This window comes from Scyliorhinus canicula, chromosome 20 (assembly GCF_902713615.1).
Source record: "Scyliorhinus canicula chromosome 20, sScyCan1.1, whole genome shotgun sequence".
Lineage (NCBI taxonomy): Eukaryota > Metazoa > Chordata > Chondrichthyes > Carcharhiniformes > Scyliorhinidae > Scyliorhinus > Scyliorhinus canicula.
Window position 1 is genome coordinate 11403377 of NC_052165.1, and position 24668 is coordinate 11428044.

The following is a 24668-nucleotide window of genomic DNA, read 5'->3' on the forward strand; positions in this document are numbered from 1 at the left end:
GCTACTGACTGCGGGCTCTGTCTGTCTCAGAGGCTGCATCCCGAATGAGCGGGAAAACTAGTGCCCTCTGGCTTTATAGTGACCGTGCCCTGTCTGGTGATTGGCTGCTGTGTTCTGTGTGTTGATTTGTCTTTCAGTGTGTCAGTCAGTGTGTGTCTATGCACCATCATATACTTGTGTGTATATTATGACACCTCATTCCACCCACTTTGAGAAAAATTGGTCAGACAAGTCTTTCCAGGTGTCAGTTTCCAGCATCTAACCATGATTAACTCAAGATCTGCATTAGAGGAGATGACAATTCTTTGTCTATCAGTGAGCAGGAGAAGCACTGAAACCTAATTATTTTTGGTATGTGTTTACTTCTTTTTAATGATCTGTTATCAGGTTACAAGAATTGTGACCTGAAAGCAATTTTAAAAACGATAGTAATTTACCAATGTATTGAGATCACTGGTGAGTTCCTGTTCCCACCTGTGTTGTAAAATTGAAGGTTTGTCCATGGTGAGCCCGCATTGTCAATATCGAGCGCAGGTACAACACAGCCAATTGGGGGGGGTTGAGTTCCATTTTCAAATTATCCCAGTCCTGGCCAAGTGCATTTAATGTTGACCGTTATAGCTGATGGGTAGAAAACTTCCTGCATGAGCTGGTTCTGACAGGTAAGGGACACTATGTGCTAACCCAGTTCACTAATTCAATGCAGCCAGACCCTGTTCCCAGGACGCTAATGCTGAATTTGCCGAAGGATTGTGAATGGCACAAATGAAAAAGGCAGCAGAATTGGCTGGTTTCCAAGCTCTCGAACCTGATTGTGGAGTTCAGCCCTTTGAAGAATTTTGTGCAATTAACATTGCTCAGCCACAAAACTGGAGAAGGCTGCGAAGTGGACGAACTGGATTTCAACCGTAATATTTCTGCTCAAAGGATTTATTTTGACAGAACAGGATGATTTACATCCAAAGACAATTGTTGCTTAGGTATGTTGGCCAACCATTATAAATCATAAACAAGCCCAGTTTAAAGGTCAACTCCAGATTTCTAGGTTATTAGATACTCAAATGAAGGTGTAGCCTGCACAAGACAATTAGGAGGTACATTTTGTGATTCCACCGACATCTCCATTTCACTTCAAAACTCAGATTGAGAAGCATTCCGAATGCAATTCTGAATGGTATATATATGCTGGGACATTCAGAGGTTGAAAGCTGTTGTGATGACCTGCCAGAGTTCACAATACTGCTGCTGACAATGTAAATTAATTTGAACGCTCTCTAACATGGACAGCAAAACAATTCCCTACCAGTGGCCGCGTATTACTGTCACAGCAAGGCTCAGGCATCATGTGCCAAGAATGTGCGAGGGGAAAAACTTTGCATCCTACAGACACAATATCTGGAAATTCTGCAATTGTTTTTGTTAACACATACAATACGAAAATCCTTTACGACCCTGTGCAGCTTTTGGAAGGAGTTGTAATTTCCATTTGTTTGAACGTATTGCTTCTGGTCAAAAAAGGGAACTGAGTAAAATCAGAGGGTTATGAAGAACAAACTTGCATTTATGTCACTTCTTTCATACTGTCAAGGTATTTTCACTATAGCTTAAGGACTTTTGAAATGCAGTCACTGTCGTAAAGTATTAAAAACAGTTCACCCAGTGCAAAGCCCCACAAATATCACTGAGATAATGACCATATGTACCAGTTTCTGGGATGGCCAAGGTGGCACAAAGGGTGGCACAGTGGTTAGCACTGCTGCCACACAGCGCCAGGGACACCGGTTCAATACCGGCCTTGGGTCGCTGTACGTGTGGAGTCTGCACTCCTCCCCGTGTCTGCGTGGGTTTCCTCCGGGTGCTCCGGTTTCCTCCCACTGTCCAAAGATGTGCAGGTTAGGTGGGTTGGCCATGCTAAATTTCCCCTTAGCATCGAAAAGGTTAGGTGGGGTTACGGGGTTAGGGCGGGGGTGTGGGCTTAAGTAGGGTGCTCTTTCCAAGAGCCGGTGGCGACTCGATGGGCTGAATGATCTCCTACTGCACCGAGGAGATTCTATGATTCTAATGATGTTGGTAAAGGTATAAATATTGACCAGCTTTTGGAGTTGGCTTTCACATATTTGCTGATTTAACTGCCCACCCAATCCTGTCTGCCTGTTATGTCGGGGAGTTAGAATTTCCCCATTAAAGATCAAAGGGGCAAAATTTGTCAAGACCCCTCTTTGGTACAAGGTTGCAATGTGCAATCACCCCACAAACCTCACGCTGCCTCAACATTACCGCAGATTTCAGCATATATGTCGCTGTCTAAAGCCGAAAAGAAATCCTCCAAAAACAGGAATCGACTGATACACTGAGTACAAAAGTGAAAAGCCACTATTTTGAAATATCATTGGCATTCGGCGCAAGAGTGGGCATGTCTTAAATGCCCCTACATTTTGTGCATAGGGGGTTTGGGGCGGACGGGCATTTGGGTCAGGTCAGGCCTGTGGGGCAGATTAGGCCTGGGGGAGACATCGGGTCAGATCACGAGGGTGGGGGGGTGTCAGGTCGGATCAGGCCTCAGTGGGACAGTGGTTGAATCAGGTCAGCATGGATCGGCTCTTGGGTGGGCTGCATAGGGGGTGGGGGGGGGGGTGGGGGGGGTGAGTGGGCGTGGCTCAGGTTGGGCATGTGAGGCAGTGGGAGGGAGTAAGTGTTGGTCCTGGCGGAGGGTGAGTTGAGCCTGGAGGGCCTGATGGAAGGGGGGAGGGAGAGTGAGGGGGGGGGAGTCAGGCCTGGCCGGGAGTGAAGGGGGTGAGAGTCAGGACTGGTGGGAGGAGGGAAGAGTACCCCTAGAGGTGGGGGAGTCCTCTGGAGTGGTGTGGAGTGGTTGGAGTGTGGGGGGAATTCAATAAGGGGGCACGTCAAGGGGTTGTGCGAGTCCCCTCAGGGTTTAAGGATGCAGGGGGCCCTTGTGGGGTGGTTGTGGGTTTGTATAATAGCTACCCAGAAGTTAGAAAAAATGTAATTCTTCTAACTATTTCTGGGAACTATTGATGTAGCACAGTCGGAACCATCCAAGTATTGCAAGTTTTATTTATAAATTCAGAGTACCCAATACATTTTTTTTCCCCAATCAAACGGCAATTGAGCTTGGCCAATCTACCTAACCTGCACATATTTGGGTTGTGGGGGTGAGACACGGGGAGAATGTGCAAACTCCACATGGACAGTGACCCAGAGCCAGGATCGAACCCGGGTCCTCAGCGCCATGAGGCAGCAGTGCTATCCACTGCGCCACCGTGCCACCCCAAGTGTTGCGAGTTAAGTCGCATTTGCGGATGGTTTCCAGTGCAGGGCAATTGCAGTAGAAACCTTATCTATAAATTGGGGGTGGGTTCCCGCTGCATCTTTGGGGTAACACCCCCCTCCCCCAAGCAACTCCTTGAAGCTCAGAGACGACTCCACAATTTATTATTCCCCTTTACACAGCTATCTCTGAAAATTACGAATAATGCTATTATTGCTTCTGCACGTCATTTATCCCATGCAGCTTTCATTATTCTCCCCTTCCTCAGACTGTGACATGTTCCTTGACATACAGAAACCTGGGAAACCGAAATGTCCACCCTCCCTCTGGAGTGGACAGAGGGGGTATAAGGAAGCAACTGAGCAAAGTAGCAAGGGCTTAGAAACCAAACCTATCCTGGTCTACAAGCAGCATTTACTGTGTGTTTATGGCATTGAATGCTTAATTTAACGTAAATGTGTTTTCTTTTGTGCTGGATCGAAGGTGAAGATAAAATCTGTAAAGCTGAAGAGTCTCCTGGACTTCCACAAGGTCCGTAGAGAAATGCCTATTTCCTCTTTGCTTGAATTGTGAACCCAGCTAGTAAGGTCACAGTGACTCGCTGAATAGAATTCACACCTCACGATTGACTGAAGAACACCGGCTTACTGATCATGGGAAGTATTACATTATTTAACCAAACAATAGGGGAGTCATCTGTTATATAAATCATTGTGCGTATGTGTTTTTGTCAACAGCTCAATGGCACCCTATTGCCAAAGCTGCAAGTTCACCCAAGATCCACCAGTCAATTTGAAACCTTTCAGCTTTGCGCAGGGAGAGACACTTCTGAAACCACCGACATAGAAGGTAAATCATCTTACCTTTTTCTTCATCATACTGTACAATCTGTCACATATGTATACATTTCTACTGGTCCCACAGTCCAAAGATGTGCAAGGTAGGTGGATTGGCCACGCTATATTGCCCTTAGTGTCCAAAAGGTTAGGTGGGGTTACTGGGTTACGGGGATAGGGTAGAGGTGTGGGCTTAAGTAAGGTGCTCTTTCCAAGGGCCGGTGCAGATCTGATAGGCTGTTGCCTCCTTCTGCACTGTATGTTCTATGTTCATGTAGTGTACCATAGAAAGCATCCTATCTGGCTGCATCACAGCCTGGTATGGCAACTGCTCGGCCCAGCACCACAAGAAACTTCAGAGTCGTGAACACCACCCAGTCCATCACACAAACCTGCCTCCCATCCATTGACTCCATCTGCACCCGCTGCCTGGGGAAAGCGGGCAGCATAATCAAAGACCCCTCACACCCGGCTTACTCACTCTTCCAACTTTTTCCATCGGGCAGGAGATACAGAAGTCTGAGAACAAGCACAAACAGGCTCAAAAACAACTTCTTCCCCGCTGTTACCAGACTCCTAAATGACCCTCTTATGGACTGCTCATTAACATTACTCCCTGTATGCTTCATCTGATGCCGGTGCTTATGTAGTTACATTGTATACCTTGTGTTGCCCTATTATGTATTTTCTTTTATTCCCTTTTCGTCCCTTGGATTTAATGGTCTGTTGAACTGCTCACAGAAAAATACTTTTCACTGTACCTCGGTACATGTGACAATAAACAAATCCAATCCAATCCAAGTTACATCCACCTGAGCCAGCAGACAGGGCCTCAAGTTTAATATCTCACCTGAAAGTCAGCACTTCCAGCAGTCTCTCAGTGCTGCACTGAAATGCTCCCCTGTATTACATGCACAAATCTCAGGAGTGAGACTTGATCGTTCATTTTCCGACAGCGGCAAGAGTAATCCTGCCGACACACAGCTGGGAGTCATTGAAAATGTAAGATCAGTGAATAATTGGGACATGGCACACTCCAGTGAGAATACTGACATATACCGTTAATTAAAGAGGCTTTTCTAATATTAAAATGCCTGTTCAAATATACAAATTCACAAGCCGTAACAATAGATTATCTCTTCACTATGTGGAGAGCAGTGTATTTCCTTTCTGCTCCACAAGTTGTACATCTAAGGCATAATTATTTATTATTGTGTATTATTTATTATTTATGACGACCCCACAATTGAGCAACGTCGTTTATGGATTTCAGTGCTGGTGCAATGCTAGATACACAGACCATGCAGTCCAACGAATGGTTGATTCAATTAAACAGCAGGTACTTTTGGTTGTTTGTAACAGGCAGAGAACAGACCATACACAGCCAGCCTGCGCTTGCAAAAGCCAAAACAAAAGATCTACCGTGAAATGTGATCCCATGGCTGGGCTGCACTTGCTGCTCAACCCTGAGTACGTGAAGAGCTACACGAACAACCGATTTAAGGTAATCAGTTAAACTCGTCACTGGCTCTTTCACTCTTGCTATAAGTCACATGCATTCATATGCAGAGACCCATTCTCTGCAAACAAAAGGAATATGTTCAAGCCTTGCGCCTTTTTTGAATTACCTGGGAGCTTGGGGAACCGACACTTCCTTTTCCCATGGTAATGCCTCAGACGATCAGGGGCGACTTGCCAACCAATCAGCAGCCTTTTCACCTGTAGTGTGAATTGTTGTGATCATTGAAATTTGCCATTCCTGATGAGTGCATGACAGAAAGCTTCGACAATATAGCTCTCTTTTCAGTCGTATTCAAGTTCTATACTTCCAAGCGGCTTTTCATAATTATTTTGTTAAATGTATGCATGGAACACTAGTATATAAAACCTAAATACAATATTAATTTTAATTGTCAGAAGTGGCACTTTTAAAATCCTTAATAATGCACTGGTACTAGATGTGTAAAGTATACAAAAACACCAGGATGAAGACCCTTTCCTCAGCAGGCAAAGGAGGTACAAATTTTAACTCCCCTCTCCCAGTGGAAGCCAGGTTGGAGGGGCAATTAAAATGCGGTCACCCCCTCCGATCCTGCTCCTTTCCCATTGTTTATTTTGCTCTTCTGGGCGAGCACACAGGGCACCCTGGCAGGAAGTAAGTGGGATCCTGCCTTCAATATCCAGATTGGATTTGAATCATGAGTGAAGGAAAACTCAGCTCCTATCATTGTTGGGTTGTGCAGAAGTAGCTGCTCTGTATCGAATAACAAAATAGCGAAACCACCATTTCTTGACATAGGGTGGTGCTGAGGATGATGCCAGTACTTGCAAACATCTATAGAATGAGCTATCCACCTAGTGAGGATTCAAGTTGTTAGTTGTCTATTGATCAACGAGTGACTGTCCCTCCTGGTAGGGCAGCTCTGTGTGTGTCTCTTTGGGATTATTTCACTTCATGAATGAAGGTTGGAATTAAGTCATCTCTTTTGGCAGACTCAATTATAAATATCTAAAGCAGGCAGATACACAGTATTCATGTGACTGTTGCTAACTGACCAGATTAGGTATTCAGGATGACCAAACAACAAAGAAGTTTAGTTAAAGTGATGAGATGTTAACAGAGCTACAATGGAGGTTTGTGTTTTTATTTCCAGACAAAGGATGTATTTTTGCTTGATTGCTGGCAATGCTATTTAATTTAGTTCTTCAACATTTTATTATTCTTTCGTGGGATATGGGTGTCACTGGCTGGGCCATCATCTACTGTCCATTCCTAATTGCCCTTGAGAAGGCGGTGGCTTTCTTGAATGACTGTGGCCCAAAAAGTGTAGGTATACCCACAGTGCTCGTAGGAAGTGTGCTTCCAGGATTTGACACAGCGAACGTGAATGAACGGTGATACATTTCCAAGTCAGGATGGTGAGTGGCCTGGGGGAGAACTTGTAGGTGCCTCTGGTGCTCACTTGGCCTCACAGGTTATAGAGGCCAGGTTGGAAGGTGCTGTCTAAGAAGCATTGGTGAGTTACTGAAGTGCATCTTATAGATGGTACACATGGCTGCTACTGTGCTCTGGTGGTGGATGCAATGAATGTTTAGAGTGCAAATCAAGTGAGCTGTCTTACCCTGAATGAGCTTCTTGATTGTTGTGGGAGTTGCACACATTCAGGTAAGTGGAGAATATTCCATCACACTCCAGATTTTTTCCTTGCAGATGGTGGACTGGCTTTGTGAAGTCAGCAGGTGAATTACCCACTGCAGAATTTCCAGTCTCTCACCTGTTGCCGTAGCCATGGTATTTCTATGGCTGGTCTAGGTTTCAGGTCAATGGAAAGCCCTCAGGATGTTGATGGTGTGGATACATTGATGTGTTTATGGATGGCACGGTGGCGCAGTTGTTAGCACTGCTGCCTCACAGTGCCGGGGACCCAGGTTCAATTCTGGCCTTTTGTGAATGGCCGTGTGGAGTTTGCACTTTGTCCCAGTATCTGCGTGAGTTTCCTCCGAGTGCTCCGAGTTCCTCCCACAGTATGAAGATGTGCAGGTTAGAGGGATTGGCCATGGTAAATTACCCCTTAGTGTCCAGGGACATGCAGGTTAGGTTACTAGGATGGGGAAGGGTGGACTTGGGAGTTGGCCCAGGGAGAGTGTTCTTTCGGAGGGTCAGTGCAGATTCAATGGGACGGATGGGCCTCCTCCTGCACTGTTGGTATTCTATGGATTCTGTGGTAATGTCATTGAACATCAAGTGATGGTTAGATTCTCTCCTGTTGAATTTCATCATTGATTGGCACTGCACATCCTCCCTGTGTGTGCGTGGGTTTCCTCCGGGTGCTCCGGTTTCCTCCCACAGTCCAAAGATGTGCGGGTTAGGTGGATTGGCCATGCTAAATTGCCCGTAGTGCAAGGTTAATGGGGGGATTGTTGGGTTACGGGTATACGGGTTACGTGGGTTTAAAGTAGGGTGATCATTGTTCGGCACAACATCGAGGGCCGAAGGGCCTGTTCTGTGCTGTACTGTTCTATGTTCTATGTTCTATTGTGACACAAACCAGCCTCCCTAAACAGGCGCCAGAATGTGGTGACTAGGGGCTTTTCACAGTAACTTCATTTAAAGCCGACATGTGACAATAAGCGATTTTCATTTTCATTTCATTTCACAAACATTGTCCAGGTCCTGATGGATGTGGGCATGAACTGCTTCAGTACTTGAGGAGTCACGAACGGTCCTGAATATTGTGCAATCATCAGTGAATATCCCCACTCTGATCTTATGATGGAGGGAAGGTCATTGATGAAGTAGCTGGAGATGGTTAGACCTAGGACACGACCCTGAGGAATTCTTGTTGCAATGTCCTGGGGGGTGCGATGATTGGCCTACAACAACACCAATCATTTGCCTTTGGACTTGGTACAGCTTCAACCAGCGGAGATTTTGCTCTGATTCTCACTGACTTCACGATTGCTGGGGCTCCCTGGCACCACAGTCAGTCACAGAAGCAATTAAGTTTTCCCTCCCAGAGCTGCTATTTTCTACAAAAATGAGACACTCCACCCGAGTCAATCACCAGAGACTTGACATAATAGTGACAGGTAATTAGCTTTCAGATTCGGATTAAGAGATCTTTCTAATGTTCAAGTTTGTAACCTGTGCTATTCCTGGATGAGGTGCGCAATGGTTGTTAAGGGGTTAAAATGAATCAGTAGAAAAGTGAGATAATGATTGAGCCACATGTGAATTACCACAATAATGACAATGGTATCATTATTAAAGTAGTGAGATTCAGAGATGGGACTTCGCCGGTTGTCACAATATACTAACATTATGTGGTTGCTCAGGTTACGTGGTCAACAAACCAAACAACTGCCTTTCGAACAATTAAGCACTCTGAGATGTGGATGGTTACCCTTGATAGGTTCCTGAGTATGGAAAATATGCTTAAAATATGCAAGAATCATGAAACAACAGGAAAATGGTTAACTATGTTCTACGGGTTTTACCGAGAATAGTGAAACCACAAGTATGAAATGTAGGGAGATTATATCAAGTCTGTACACACTTGAAAAGCCTCCGGTGTTTGAACTCCAGGCATCAGTTTTCAATGCTGCAATTCTCATAAATGAACTCAGATCAAGGAGTGCACTAGCCTTGTAGAAATATGGCAGAGTTTTCATGGTGTGCATAATGCTTTGAGGGTCCCGCTATCTATTTAATGAATTCTAGCAATTACTCCTTCTAAAAGTGACTCAGTGGGATTCTCAATTCCTGTGACTGAGTGTTGACACAGGGGAAGGATTTGTGAACTTCCATGACAGCAAAGCTGGCATCACACTTGGACTGATTCAGTGACTGTGGCGGGACGAGTACCGGAGCCATGTGGAACGCAAACGATTCCAAAGAGAGACGGTGCGGGATTCGCCAGGGTCGCGATTGACACTCGGTTGACTGGGGCCAGAGGGCACCTAGGGGTGACCCGGGTGACACCCATAGGACCTGTGGCCCTCAGTCAGCGGAGTGCGCAGCTGCGTTGCAGCCTTGCAGGCTGTGGCAATGGTACTCCGTGCCCGTCCACCCTTATCCCACAGTCACCTCCTGGTCACCTCCTGCTACTCCCTCCGGCCCTAGCAGAAGCTCCTCCGGCCAGCACACGACTGTAAGCAAACTATGGTGATGTTGGACACTTTCCATACCCCCTCTCTGTCCCTCAGCAGCCATGGCGCCTGTTTCATGTGTTTTGAAAGCACAGGTGACCGTCGCTGTCGGGAATTCCTCCCCAGTGGAAGCGGAGCATCACAGAGGACCCGGAGAATATCGGGTAAGGCCCGTTAATAATATGCCAACGGCGTTTACTGTACCTGCGTTCTAGAACGCATCGGCACCGCTGTCGAGGCACCAGAGAATTGCAATTTTGGGTGAAACAGGAGCCCGCCACGAGTTTGGCATCAAAAACGATTATCCGCCCAATTGTGTTTCCCAATTCCGGCATCGGCCGACGGCGAATCCCGGCCAGTCTCTTTTGGCACTGAGCTAACTCGCCTGGTCCTCCATCTAAGAAAGAACTTGCATTTATATGGTGTCCTTCCCAACCTCAGGATAACAATTTGCACTTAAGTGGTTTACTACGGTAAGCCTTCCCATAGCGCCTCACAGGAAAATTATTGAACAAAGTTTGACACACAGCCATGTAAAAAGGCATTCAAACAAATGACAACAGCTTGGTCAATGAGGTAAGAACAGAAAAGCAAAAGAAATAGGGGTAGAGGTGGACCATATTGCCATTCGAGCCTGCTTCTCCATTCAGTTCCATGGCTGATCTCTCAAACCTCTTTTCTGCTCTCGTCCCACATCCCCTGATTCTGCTGGTATCCAAAAATGTATTTACCTCAAAGCTGAACAGCCAAAGAAGAGAATTCTGAAGAGTCTCAACCCTCTTGAGTGAATAATTTTAATGGAGATTTTGAGGAGCATCTTTACGGAAGAGAGCGAGAGGTACAAAGGTGGAGGGGTCTGGAGGGAGAGAGAGATCCAGGGAGCTAAGGGCTTAGGAAACAGAAGGCGGGACCGTCAGTGATGGAATGAATAAAATGGGGAATACACAAGAGGTGCAAATTGGAAAACTTGAAAAATCATGGGGTTTGGAGGGTTGGAGTGGGTTACAGGGATAGGAAGGGGCAAGGTTGCAGAAGGATTCCAAGATAAGGATGGGAATTTAAAAATTGGGGCATTTTCCAAATGGGAGCTGATGGAAGCCAGCGAGCAGGCAGCTGATGGGGTGAATGGGGTTTGCAGTTAGGACACACATAGCAGAGTATCAAATGAATGAAAATTAAAATTAAAATCGCTTATTGTCACAAGTAGGCTTCAAATAAAGTTACTGTGAAAAGCCCCTAGTCGCCACATTCCGGCACCTGTTCAGGGAGGCTGGTACGGGAATTGAACCATGCTGCTGGCCTGCATTGGTCTGCTTTAAAAGCCAGCTCTTTAGCCCTGTGCTGAACCAGCCCCTCTTTTACAGAGGATGGAAGGTGGGAGGTCGACCAGGTGAACATTGGAATTGTCATGTCTCCAGGTGGCAAAGGTATGAATGCGGGTTTCAGTATCAGGTGAGCTGAGGCAGGGATAGAGTCGGATGATGCCACAAATGTGGAATTAGGATGTGCTTCTCAGCCAATTAAGTAGTTTGGAAGTTTAGTCGCTGTTGAGATGTAGGAAATGTGGCAGCCATTTGCATACAGCAAGGTCTCACAAAACGTCTTGCGATAATATCGAGGTGATATGTTTGAGTAATGTTGGTAGAGAACTAAATAAACATCGGGCAAAATTCCTCTGTTCTTCTTTGAATTGTATACAATGACCCTCGAGAGTGACAGGAAGCACTCGAGTGTAGCCATAAAGTTCGGAAACGATTTTATGACAGTACTGAGGTTAGAGGCCATAAGACAGGAGCATTCGGCCCATCGAGTCTGCTCTGCTGTTCAAGAAGATTATCGCTTATTCTTCTGGTTCTTCTCCACATTTCCTCCGCTGCTGAGATCATTCAGCTCTTTCCACTATTGCATTTTTATCTTTGACATGGAAATGCTACTGTTTCTTGCAGACAGTCTCTTCTCAAACGTCCTCTGAAAATCCTGATTCACAACACCTCTTGCCTTTATGGCCTCTGGGTGAATGTTCGTTCAGTCTCTCGCCGGGTGAAAAAATGCACAGATGGGTTTCAGGTGCTCATTTCAGAATTCCAACTATTTTCATTTCCAGTGAAATCAATGGAAATGAAAGGACGAACATTGAGTGAAGTGCATAATTCGTTCCAATATCTGTGATTCCTTCAAACTTTCATTTAACTTCTCAAGCGTGAGTTTTGCAAATCCTTGCATAGTATCACTGATTAGCTTGTGCCTTTCAAAGTGTTCCTGCATTTCTTCCCATATTGTGGATTGGGAAACCTGGGAAGGTGGGGATGGAAGTGAGTCAACAGTGCCAGCTTCCTGCCACCCAATGCCAATTGAAGTAAAAAACACTCACCACTATTCTGAGAATTCCCCCTATACCAATAAGACATTCTAAATGGTGAACAGGGATTCTCACTCCCTGACGCCTATGCAGACTTAGGTGGGTGCTATTAGGGTCAATCTATATTTTATTCCCCGGTATAACCCATATCGTCATAGAAAATTTCATCTACTCCCACTTAGTAGCCTGGGTCCCGCGTTGCTCAGTAAGTAAAGTAGACTTTGTAATAACCACTGGTTCAGATTAAAATTTTAAGTTAGTTGATTTTTTTCTTTTAAAAGATGCAATCACTGCCTTTACAGAAAAGGAAAAAGATCTTGCTTCTGGATTCTCCTGGTTGGTTGAAAACACCTTCAGGTCCACCTTGACAATCTCGCTTCTTTAACTTTTGGTTTTCCCCGATGGATTCGCTGTTCTGCTCGGTTTCTGTGTTCTATCCTTCCCATGACCGACGGCAGCTATGAGAGCTGACTCTGCTGGTTGTTACCGATTTAGGGTTTATATTTTCCTTCTCGCAGTTATTAAGTTTATATGACATTACCGTAAAGTAACTTTGTTTTGCTCTTGATTGTTCAATGTACCTTTGATCTTAATTATTTCTAATACGACTATGTATTCATGTTGAGCATGACTTTAGGTCATTGAACTCTAATACATTTTTTTCCTTTGTAATGTTCAAAAATGCTTTGATCCTAGAGGGGTTCTGGTTCCTGTCACTTCTAAAGTTGCTTTATTACCAAATTGTGCCCTTAGCTTGTCAGAACTCTGACTCCAATTTGGGGTTAACTTGTGTTCTCATGGACACGTTGTCTCCAGCTTCCCATATTCAACTGGTGTCAGCAGGATTTCACACCTAAACATTTGTCACCCAATTCAACTGAAGATCCTGGCAATTCTTTTTTAGCTGCTTACTAAAATAATTAACTTCAAAGAAGATGCAAAATATTGGGCTTTTTTCAATCTGCTTTGACTTGAAAGACAGGCATCAGTTTTACAGCTTGAATAGTCACAAGTGTTTTCTTAACGCCTGTTTGATAAAGGCCATCTGCATTTCAAAACCTTCTTTTGCAGCTGCTGTTAACCCTCCGTGGGATTTTTCCCTACATTTTCTCATGTACTCTGAGGTCAGGTTGTTCTAGACTTCCATGTTTCAAATGACATATTTTCCCATTTTTACTTTACACAGTTCTGGCATGTGCACCCATTGATGGGTGAGTATATTAGGTTAAGATCACAAATGCCAGGTATAGGTCATACAGGATCCTTCCTATCATCTAACCTGAGCAATGTGAGCATTGACAACACTATTTATGATATAAAGAGTTGCAATGGACACAGAAACGTAAGAGAAAGTGCTGGAAAATCTCAGCAGGTCTGGCAGCATCTGTAGGGAGAGAAAAGAGCTAACATTTCGAGTCCGATGACTATTTGTCAAAGATCTTTTCCAGCTGAGATTTCGCAGCATTTTCTCTTTCATTTCAGATTCCAGCATCTGCAGTAATTTGCTTTTATACAATGGGCACAGGGCGAGGATTTAAAATTAAATGGCCACCTTGCCTAGTTTTAATCAATCAAGAGATTTTGTGCAGTAAACAAAGGGGCAGAATTGAATAGAATTGTTTTGAAAAATTGATTTTTTACTTTCTGTAGGCTCCACTGATAGCGGTTGAGTAAGTGTTGGAACAAATTCCCTACCTCCACCTGAAGCAGCAGAAATAGTCAAATTATAAAAAGTACCCCAATCACAGGAAACTGACAAAGGTCAGTGTGCAGCATGGAGGATTTCCTGCTTCACCAAAGGTCTACCACCGTAACAACAAAAAGGAAAATCCTTTTACCCACAATGGACGTAAATCTAATTATCCCATAATATCCTGGCTTATGTTGCTCTTTTTAATGGAATACTGTCTCACCAGAGTCGCCAATAATGTTGCCAAATTAATTAGATATGGTAGTTATTAATGATAATATTGCTTTTCAGAGTCGCCAGGCATCAAATGATACCACCACAAGGCTTTACCGGATATCGATCAAAGGACCATACAACCAGTTAGGCAGTTCAAATTCAAAGATAGTTTATTTATACACAAGGATTACTTCGACATGCATCATAAAACACTTCAAGTTAAAATACACCTAACTACAATAACCTATACTTAACCTGAGGGCAACCGGCTCGTTGCAGATGAACAAAGCCTTTGTTTGGATCTTGTGTGGCTGGGGAGAAGAAGTGGCTTCGTTTTTGCTAGACTCATCCATCTGGTAGCAATCGTTGGTCTTGAACTTGTCTTCTGGTCGTAATGCTACACTTGGTTTTAGGTGTAGGCCGGGGCCAAGAGAGACCGAACACATGGCTGTGTCTCTTTTTATCTCTCTGGGATTTTGCGCTCTTTGGGGCAGTCCTTAGCTTTGGACCCAATAATTCAACAGGCTTCGATCACTGCCTCCGATTTTGGCCAATAAAGGGGCGGGTGCCTTGATGGCTGGGCATGTCCTGAGCGGTCATTGACCTTGGCTGTTTGGGCTTTCCTAGCAAAGGGAGTGGCGCCGGTTAGTCTGCATCTGTATATGTTACCTGAGTACAGTCCTTTTGTTCTGGGGAAATGGGCCATTAGAATGCAAACGAGCGGGGGTTTCGATCACGTCTAGCTATCTGGGTTGCAAATACACACACAAGCTCTGAGTGTGTCTGAGTTCTGGGTTTGCAATAATTCCCATGGTCCTTTGCAGGTGGCCATCTGAGATGGCTACACTTACGTCTGCCATTTATGTAAAACAGGGATGTAATACTTCCAACTATTTGACATGATTTACAATTCAAAGACTTGTTTGCATCTCCATTACATCCTCCCCAATGGATTATGTGTTTTAAAAAAACTCAAATTGCCGCATAGAGCTTTTTAAAAGTAGTGCGGTACATTGTTTTTGAAAAGTAGCTTGTGTGGATCACTGTGTGATGTTTGAGAAATCATAATGTGAAACTAGGGAGGTGATTCCGTTATGAAAATGACAATTGCTTATTGTCACGAGTAGGCTCCAATGAAGGTACTGTGAAAAGACCCTAGTCTCCACATTCCGGCACCTGTTCGGGGAGGCTGTTACGGGAATCAAACCGTGCTGCTGGCCTGCCTTGGTCTGCTTTCAAAGCCAGCGATTTAGCCCAGTGTGCTAAACAGCCCCTTATGTCAGGAGAATAGCCAGAGAGCCCCTAAATGGGGTTTGTGCCGATTGTTGGGGGGAGAGGCTGATGCCAGTGAGAAGGGGGAGGGGCTCTGAAAACAGACCCCTTGGGGGTTGTGGGGAAGGAGAGGGGTTTGGTGAGAGTGAAGATGTTGGTGGGGGGGGGGGGGGGGGGGGGGGGGGGGCACCGAAGCCCCGATGCCAACGATGTCGTGTGTGAGGGGTGGGGGCGGGAGGCCTTGACTGTCACTTAGAGATCAGGATGATCTGTTCAATGGATTTTGCACTTTGTGTCACATTGGAACTGAGGTGGCCATTTGAACTATATTCTGTACATAAAGAATGTTTTTGCAGTGCTCCAGGCCAGTTCCTGCAGCCAAGCAAATGCGACTCTTCGTACAGAATTCCAAATTAGTGACTGGTGCAGCGATGAATGTTGTGGATTGTTTGGCTCTTTAGGTATGTGTGAATGAAGCATGTCTGGACAGTTCTTTTCCTGCTCAGAAAGTTTGTGCAAAGATACAGATCTATCAGTGGTTCGTCCATTTACTGCCTTGCTGATTTCTGCTCTGACAAGAAAAGATGATCACCCTGCCAAACGTTGGTCACGGCCTGAGGCTGCAGTTCAGAGGAGCTGATTGCAGTTTGCTTTTCGCTGTACAGAATTTGCCCTCCTTTAGAACCTTCTATATATCATAACCAGCCAACTCATTCATTAGAATTTATATTGTAAAGACTATAATCTTATCCATGCATTATAAACAAATGCAGCTGTGAACTATGGAAGTATTTTTCCACAATGCAACAATACACGACCGGACATTCGAGCTATAAGGGCTTCCTGCGTTAAAAACTGTGGAATTTTTGTAACTTTTAATTTTTTCCACACATCGCTGCACATATTAATTAGAAAAACAACTGCAGGAAAATGGGTGCAACAAGGATTTCAACCTATCGCAGGAAGTGCTTAGAATAGGAACTCCCTAATTCGATTACATCATTATTGTCCTTCAAAAAATACAATGGAAACAAGTTAGTTCCCAAAACATCTAACAGCCAACGTGCAAATTTTAGCATCAGTTACATTTTCCAATTGATCAGAAGCAAAATAAACGCGGTGAGTAGCTTTTTAACTGTAGTATAGAATTCCCACAGTGCAGAAGGAGGCCATTTGGCCCATCGAGTCTGCGCCCACCCTCTAAAGGAACAACCTACCTAGGTCCACTCCCCTGCCCTTTCCCTGTAACCCCATCCAACCTACACAGCCCTGGACATTAAGGGGTAATTCAGCATGACTAATTGACCTAACCTGCAAGTCTTTGGACTGTGGGAGGAAACCGGAGCACCCGGTGAAAACCCACGCAGACACGGGGAGAACGTGCAGTCTCAACACAGACAGTGACCCAGCTTGGAGTCAAACCTGAGAAAGTGCAAACTCAACCAGACAGTCACCTGAGGCCGGAATCGAACCGGCGCCCCTGGCGCTGTGAGGCAGCAGTGCTGACCACTGTGCCACCATGCCGCCTATTTCATAGAGTTCCGCTTTAGTAATAATTATCAATTGGTGTTATCATCAAATAACCAATTACTGTTAAAAATCCACTTTGCTTGATCTTCTGTCAGTAAGTGGTTTTAAAGCCATTCTTCTTAGAAAATGGTGTACATAGAACATACAGTGCAGAAAGAGGCCATTCGGCCCATCGAGTCTGCACCGACCCACTTAAGCCCTCACTTCCACCCTTTCCCCGTAACCCTTCTGACCTTTTTGGACACCAAGGGTCAATTTAACATGACCAATCCACCTAGCATCTTTGGACTGTGGGAGGAAACCGGAACACCCGGAGGAAACCCACGCAAACGTGGGGAGAACGTGCAGACTCTGCACAGACAGTGACCCAGTGGGGAATCGAACCTGGGGCCCTGGCGCTGTGAAGCCACAGTGCTATCCACTTGTGCTACTGTACGTCAGAGATTTTTGTCATACTTCCATTCGCATTCTGAATGGAGAAATGCACCATGTCCATCTGGAACAATTAATTAAGACTATGCCAGGAGGTCGCTTTTAAGTAACTGGCTGCAAAATAAATCCTTTTATTTGAAAACCAAGAAGTCACAATGTTAAGTTATGTGATGGTCTGTTTTACATCTCGACAGGATTGCCATCGAAAGAATTGCTTCCATAGTTTACATTGACTACTCTAATTTCATGGATTATTTGCCAGATGTTGAAAAATCTCTGTCATGAGTTCATAAACAAGGAATTAGTCTTGGTCGCTTTGTGGGTTGGCTTCCTGTTCTGCTGAGATGCTAGCCATGCTATCTAAGCAAGGGATTCATTGTTCAAGCCCAAGAAGGTGCTCAGTTTTCAACAAAGATTGAAGTAGGAAATCATTGAGATATGCGTCATCCCCTGCTCTGCTATTGTAGCCATTGTATTGAATTACCTGGTCCAGATAAACTTTGGGTCAATGGTAACCTCAGGATGTCGGTGATTGGTAATCTGATGATAGCTGTGCTGTAACGGGTTAGAGGAAGATGGTTGGAATTCTTTTGTTGGAGTGGTACGGTAGCGCAGTGGTTAGCACTGTGTCTCACAGCGCCTGGGATCCGGGTTCAATTCTGACCTTGGGTGACTGTCTATGTGGAGTTTTCACTTTTCTCCGTGCCTGTGTGGGTTTCCTCCTGATGCTCCGGTTTCCTCCAACATTTCAAAGATGTGCAGGCTAGGTCAATCGGCCATGCTGAATTGCCCCTTAGTGTCCCGGGATTACATAGAATTTACAGTGCAGAAGGAGGCCATTCGGCCCATCGAGTCTGCACCGGCTCTTGGAAAGAGCAGCCTACCCCCTATCCAAGGTCAACACCTCCACCCTATCCCCATTACCCAGTAACCCCACCCAACACTAAGGGCAATTTTGGACACTAAGGGCAATTTATCATGGCCAATCCACCTAACCCGCACATCTTTGGACTGTGGGAGGAAACCGGAGCACCCGGAGGAAACCCACGCACACACGGGGAGGATGTGCAGACTCCGCACAGACAGTGACCCAAGCTGGAATCGAACCTGGGACCCTGGAGCTGTGAAGCGATTGTGCTATCCACAAGGCTACCTTGCTGCCCTTGATTTATATCAAGGGAATGTTCAGGTTAGGTGGGGTTACAGGGATATGGCAGGGGAATGGGCCTAGGTAGGGTGCTCTTTCAGAGGTTCGGTGCCAACTCGATAGGACGAATGCGCTGCAGGAACTCTGTGGATGCTGTAGTTAGTGCAAGGTGTTTATTTGTCACAAGGATTGCCTGTCAGTTGTCCAAATCCTGTTGTAGGATGATATGGGCTCTTCCTTGTAAGACATTGTGGATGCAACTGAACCATCAGTTAGCAATAGCACTCCTCAGTTTAAGACAGTCATTCATGAAGCAGTTAAATGTAGGATTGCTAATTGTGTTGTGACTGTAGCTGAAGACAGATTGTATCCTATTACAAACTTCCAATCAGTTTGAATAATATACAGACAAAAGGGAATGGACCATCCACATCTGGTATAGGATTACCAGCATGCGAAGAGCAGATTTGGAATTCTGGGGAACAACAGAGGTTGAATGGATTTTGCAGTTATACAAGTGTTATCGCCAGGTGAGGGGTGAACTGGCTCCCCTCTATCAAACCTCCTCGACTGGTCACAACAAGTGTTTAAGTTTCTTTCTCACAAGCATATGCAAAACACCCACCGGTTCTGCGTCTGGTGGGGGGGGGTGGGGGGGGGGGGGGGGGCGAGCAGGCATGCAGCGTAAGCCCCGGCTACGGATACGGATACGCCCGGAGAATTGCTGGGTCCATGGCCGCGCATGCGCAGGGCGGCGGCCTGCAGTGGCCGCGCCACACAACATGACACTGGCCACGCGCGGACTCGGCCTGCCATTTAGTGCCCCCCCTTTGGCCAGGTTTGCCACTCATGGACCACCCCCATATCAGTGCCCCCAGCCCCCACCAAATTCCCCCACTGCCCGTGGATCTGCTCCCCCTGACTGTGGCGGCGCTGGACTTCTGAAAAAGGACAGGGTGAGAGACCCACGTCATCGGGAACTCAGCCCATCAGGGGCGGAGCATCGGGGCAAGGCCTCAGGTAAAGTCCTGAGACCATCACAATGGGGTGAGGCATACTCTGCGAGTATTCCGTTTTGGAGAGGGCCGAGCACCGCAGAAGCGGCGCCGACTCCAATTTCGGCGCCAACGGGGATTCCCCAGCCGATTGCCGAACGTGATTTCGGCATCGGAGACGGGAGAATCCCGCCAATGACATCACACAATACACACTTGCACATGCACACATTCACACAGGTATCAGGAGTAAGGGAAGTTAAGAGTTTAATAAAAAAACTTAGAAGAAAATATGGTTAATTGCCCTTTGCCTTACCTTGAGGCATAGATTTTTTAATGCTGCAGCCAGTTTGGATTAGCTATTCTTATGAACGTGGTGAAATATAGAAGATGTAGCAATTATTGTGAGAACGTGATGCACTGGTAGATATCTTGTAAAGTTGACTTACAAACCAGGCAATACACTTGTTCCAGAAGAGAGAGAGAGAGAGAGAGAAAGAGAGAGAGAGAGAACGAGAGAGAGGGAAAGAGAACGAGAGAAAGAGAGAGAGAGAGTCCAACTTTCAACCTGTTACCTCTGCTGAAAGTGTTCTTGCAACCTCTCTGCAGTGGCAGTAGACTGGCCTGAAATACTTCACCCATTGTGTATTTCCAAGGGGTTCTGGGTGTGTTCATCTGTGCAATCCATTGTTTCAATGTCAAGAACTTTGTATTTCAGTGTCCCTACCTCAGACATTGATGAATGTCAATGTGCTTTGAATTATAGGATATGTTTCTCTAGTCACACTTCCCTAAGTGTTACTTCTTTGTTTTTCGCTTTGGAAGGTGGGCCTTGCCTTTGTAAGTAATATGTTCTGTCCCATTTCAAATGGCAAAATTTCCAGTCAATTGAAAATTATAGAATCATATTTTCAAAATTAAAGGACCAGAGCCTCACAACACAAGGTTCAGAAGATCATGGGGTTATTATCAACTATATAAATCAAGCTTTGATGGACAATGTGGCAGAAGGGGCTATACTCAAACTGCTTAGTTAAAATGAAGCTGGACTCAATGTCCAGACACGTAGTGAGTGAGTGGACCAGGTGGGACGAGGTGGCGGAACGGTAGCACAGTGGTTAGCACTGTTGCTTCACAGTGGTGCGATTCCCGGCTTGGGTCACTGTCTGTGCAGAATCTGTACGTTCTCCCCCTGTCTGCGTGGGTTTCCTCCGGGTGCTCCGGTTTCCTCCCACAAGTCCCAAAAGACGGGCTTGTTAGGTGAATTGGACATTCTGAATTTTCCCTCAGTGTACCCAAACAGGTGCCGGAATGTGGCTACTAGGGGATTTGTCAGTAACTTCATTGCAGTGTTAATGTAAGCCTATTTGTGACATTAATAAAGATTATTATTATCATAAAGCTAGCGAATTCTACCCAATGCTTCAGGAAAGGAGGAGAGGCTACGATAGTCCTTATCTTAGGGAGATTGGAATTCAAATATGAGTTGGCGATTATAGTTTACGCTGTCAATTCTGATAACTTCCATGTACATCTCTCTTGTATTTTCTCCAATGCTACTATATAATGTTTGTACTATGAGGAGCAGAACTGCACACACGACTGCAGCAATGGTATAATCAATGTGCTATATAAATGTAGCATTACCTTCCTACTTTTGAATTCTGTTCCTCCCAAAAAGAAACCCAGTAACTTTGCATTTTTAAAGGAATTGTTCAGTGTGCAGGCTGAAGGGGGATATCCTGGTGAGAAACTCAGGGTGAGGCTTGGCAATAACAATAGAGAGGGTGGATGGAGGGATGATTGAGGAAGGAGTACCAGAGGGTGGCACAGTGGCTAGCACCGCTGCCTAACAGTGCCGGGGACCCAGGTTCAATTCCAGCATTGGCCGACTTTCTGTGTGGAGTTTGCATGTTCTTCCCGTGTCTGCGTGAATTTCCTCCGGGTGTTCCTCCGAGTATATATAAATGATTTGGAGGAAAATGTAACTGGTCTGATCAGTAAGTTTGCAGACGACACAAAGGTTGGTGGAATTGCGGATAGCGATGAGGGCTGTCAGAGGATACAGCAGGATTTAGATCGTTTGGAGACTCGGGCGTAGAGATGGCAGATGGAGTTTAATCCGGACAAATCTGAGGTAATGCATTTTGGAAGGTCTAATGCAGGTCGGGAATATACAGTGAATGGTAGAACCCTCAGGGTTATTGACAGTCAGAGAGATCTAGGTGTAGAGGCTAACAGGCCACTGAAAGGAGCAACACAGGTGGAGAAGGTAGTCAAGAAGGCATACGGCATGCTTGCCTTCATTGGCCGGGGCATTGAGGGGAATTGGCAAGTCATGTTGCAGCTGTATAGAACCTCAGTTTGGCCACACTTGGAGTATAGTGTTCAATTCTGGTCGCCACACCACCAGAAGGATGTGGAGGCTTCAGAGAGGGTGCAGAAGAGATTTACCAGGATGTTGCCTGGTATGGAGGGAATTAGCTATGAGGAGCGGTTGAATAAACTCGGTTCTCACTGGAACGACGGAGGTTGAGGGATGACCTGATAGAGGTCTACAAAATTATAAGGGGCATAGACAGTGGATAGTCAGAGGCTTTTTCTCAGGGTAGAGGGGTCAATTACTAGGGGGCATAGGTTTAAGGTGCAAGGGGCAAGGTTTAGAGGAGATGTACGAGGCAAATTTTTTTACACAGAGGGTAGTGGGTGCCTGGAACCCGCTGCTGGAGGAGGTGGTGGAAGCAGGGATGATAGTGACGTTTAAGGGGCATCTTGACAAATACATGAATAGGATGGGAATAGAGGGATACGGACCCAGGAAGTGTGGAAGATTTTAGTTTAGTCGGGCAGCATGGTCGGCACAGGATTGGAGGGCCGAAGGGCCTGTTCCTGTGCTGTTCTTTTCTTTGTTCTTTGTTTTTTGTTCCTGTTTACTCCCACAGTCCAAAGATGTTCAGGTTAGGTGGATTGGCCATGATAGATTGCCCCTTAGTGTCTGAAGATGTGTCGGTTAGGTAGGGTTATGGGGATAGGACGGGGGAGTGGGTCAGGTAGGGTGCTCTTTCAGAGGGTTGGTGTAGACATAATGGGCTGAATGGTCTCCTTCTGCACTGTAGGAGTTCTATGGTTCTGTAAGGAATAGGAGGGAGAGAATGTGATGTGATTTTCATGTTGTAATTATATTCTTCTGTCAGGTTTCCATTGTAGCAACTCAATCTTGCAACTTGCAGCTGCTGAATATATATACTCCACAAATAAAAACATTCTCTCTCTCTCTTCAGGTACCAGGTCCAAGGAGAATATTGGCGCCATGGATTTCCTTGTTAATCTTGTTCTAAAAAGACGTGGATCATCTTCGTTGGTGGTCCATACATCCAAATTGCCCGGCTCTTTAAAGGAAACATTCTTTGTCTACCTCAGTCACTTGTCCACCGCTATTCCACATCCGCATCAGACCTTCTAATTGATTATTTCTTATTATGTGCCCAAGAAATTCTAACTGCCTCTTCCTGATCTTGGTCAACAGTGTTTTCTTCAGTCTCAGATTTTCCCAGCACCTCATCGCTGGTGGTGTGACTTCTCCAAGATATCTTCATCCTTCGCTGCAAAACCAACAAATCTGCAGCTTCAATTCTTCTCCATGTTGCTTCACTGATTGTCCAACTCGCTTTCATAAGTCAGAGTCGGTCTGATGTAGAAGACTACATTGTAGACTGTTGTAGGTAATAACGCTGGATATTGTATCAAAATAAGAACTGATTTGTGGCTGAATTCCTTTTACTCCTATTTCCATTTCTTCTGATCTTGGTCTAACTCCTACTACATTGAAAATGAAAAAAATGAAAATGAAAATCGCTTATTGTCACGAGTAGACTTCAATGAAGTTACTGTGAAAGGCCCCTAGTCGCCACATTCCGGCGCCTGTCCGGGGAGGCTGGTACGGGAAATGAACCGTGCTGCTGGCCTGCTTGGTCTGCTTTAAAAGCTAGCGATTTAGCTGAGTGAGCTAAACCAGCCCATTGGCTGCTGATCCAGCAATGCCTCAATTTCACAATTCTCAACCTTGTGTTCAATCCCCTTCTAGCTTCAACCCTCCCTGGGCTGGATTCTCCATCGGCGGGATCCTCCCTTGATCGGCCGCGCACTCATGCCCATGGATTTGCTGACTAGCTGAGTGATGGAAACTGGGAAGCATGGATAAGCAGGGCTGAAGGGCCTGTTTCCATGCTGTAAACAGCTATGACTCTACGACGGTGTGGGGGGTGTCCACACTCCATTGGCCCGGCTGCCGGGACGGAGGGTCCCGCTGCTGGCGGGGGCTCACCATCCCAGAAACGGGTGCGGCGGGACAGAGAATCCCATCCCCTATCTCTGTCATCTTTCTATACCCCAGAAACTTCCAATATTCTCCACCAATTCCAGCTGACTGGGATCTCCATTTTCCTTTCGCCACCTCAGTTCTAAGTTCTGGAATTCCCTCGCTAAACCTTTCCTCCTTTCAGGCGTTCCTTAAAACCAGACGATGTTCACCCATCCTAATATTACTGTTTTTTTTACAATTAACATTTTATATACACTGTGTTTATTTTAATTTATTTAGATTATGAACGCTACACACGTCTGGCCTATGAGGGTTCCAAAGAGATTTGTTGTGTTTTGAGTAATTTAACTTATTTAAAAGACTTAAAATAATTACACCGGGTTAAAAGAAATCGCAATTTAATTTTAAAAAAGGCTATCATAACTTGACATCTGGCTGAGTGGGTCTCCACTGCTGCCTTGCATTACGGCTGCCTCTGTGCATAACAAGGGACCCCTGCAGCAGTGCTAAGAACACAATGCAGTCAATCTGCTCTTCTTAAAGATTTATTGTTTCTCTTAAAGGGAAGCAGCACTGAAGAATATTTTCAATTTAAACGATGGCGGAGAGAAGATTCTCGGGTGATGGTTGTGGTTCTGACATCATTAATGCTGAAGGAGGGCGACACGGTGGCACAGTGGTTAGCATTGCTGCCTACGGCGCTGAGGACCCGGGTTCGAATCCCGGCCCTGGGTCACTGTCTGTGAGGAGTTTGCACATTCTCCCCGTGTCTGTGTGGGTTTCACCCCCACAACCCAAAGATGTGCAGGTTAGGTGGATTGGCCATGTTAAATTGCCCCTTAATTGGAAAAAAAGAATTGGATATTCTAAATTTATAAAAAAAAAAGAGTTAATGCTGAAGGTGAGATTCCTGATTCCGTTGGGGTGTGCCA

At 45.5% G+C, this 24668-nt stretch overlaps 1 long non-coding RNA gene across 1 annotated transcript; it reads left to right on the forward strand.

The window, feature by feature from the left end:
- The first annotated feature begins 268 nt into the window (after positions 1 to 268).
- On the forward strand, positions 269 to 23223 carry LOC119954685. Its single transcript, XR_005458290.1, has 4 exons — positions 269 to 351; positions 4027 to 4138; positions 5488 to 5629; positions 22697 to 23223. It is a non-coding gene; the product is annotated as an uncharacterized LOC119954685 (long non-coding RNA).
- Positions 23224 to 24668: the final 1445 nt, after the last annotated feature.